Source organism: Octopus bimaculoides, chromosome 12 (genome assembly GCF_001194135.2).
Source record: "Octopus bimaculoides isolate UCB-OBI-ISO-001 chromosome 12, ASM119413v2, whole genome shotgun sequence".
Classification (NCBI taxonomy): domain Eukaryota; kingdom Metazoa; phylum Mollusca; class Cephalopoda; order Octopoda; family Octopodidae; genus Octopus; species Octopus bimaculoides.
Genome location: NC_068992.1, coordinates 28,643,059 through 28,644,326, shown reverse-complemented (window position 1 = coordinate 28,644,326; position 1,268 = coordinate 28,643,059).

Here is a 1,268-nt window from a genome sequence, read left to right as displayed (position 1 = left end):
GTGTGTGTGCGTGCGTCCGCGCATATACCTGTATAAATATTTGTACTGTAATGCAATGCTTACAGCTCCAGCGAGATGATGTAGACACTAATACCAAAAGAAATCAATTCTTATATCTACTTTTTATTGGTTAATATTCATCACATCGACATGCTATCAGCGTCGGCCTGTCCAATATAAACACGCATGAACACACACACACACACACACACACATAGACACACGCACTTATTCACGAAGACGCTACACATGGTTTTTACAATTAATGAACAGGTGCGTTTCAGGAGAGACCTATTTTACGTCACTTCTTTTGTTACTTGGTGCTTGAAGATAGCTATTAAATTTCTGCTTAGGTAAACGGAAATATTTAAAGAGATAGTTAATAAAAACCTGCGCAACCTTGAGGCGCCATTTGCTACGGTAAATACGCTGTCCTGTAAGTATATCCAATAAACAGTTAACAGGAGCATTGTATATAAACCTAGTTTACACCTCTAGTGATTAGAACAATCATTGTCTAAATAGATTAATTCTTATCAAAACGTGCAATTGAAACAGCACTGAAACTTTAATTACATACATACAAGGAGTCTTTCCAGATCGAGCTGTTACTTCTCCGTATGAGGGGGTGCTGAAAAGTTCCTGACTTTGGTTAAAAGAAAATACAGGAGGATCAGTTAATTATGATTTTATTCAACGTATTACCCTCTGATTCACACACTTATTGCAGCAGTCATTCAGTTTTTCTGAGCCCTGTCAAAGAACTCGGAAGGTTGGGCCTCCAGCCAGAAATTTGGAAACGACATGTTGTATTGCTTTGCATTCGAGCCGGAAACACCAATATGAACATTTCAGAGAGTTTGGTTGTCAATCTGAGGTCAGTGCAATCTGAGGACAACTTTATGTCTCCAGTTATCTTTCACAAGGCCTCAGATTCAACATGAAGGCCTACATCAAGCGCCTGAAGGAGGTAGTGCTGCTCTGGGTCAAGAAGGTGGCTGCTGGAACACCCTATGTCTGGCAACAGGACTCTGCACCATGCCACACAAGTAGGAGAACCCAGTCATGGCTGTCAGACATTTTCTGCGACGACATCACCCTTAACATCAGGCCACCTAATTCCTCAGACTACTACTCATTTGATTATTATGTATGGCGCGCAATTGTAACACTAAAGATGAACTGAAGGCAAGAATTATGGCAGAATTCACTTACTTAAACAAGGAGACCATCCAGAAGAGTTGCAGGCGATTCCGAAGTTGTCTGGA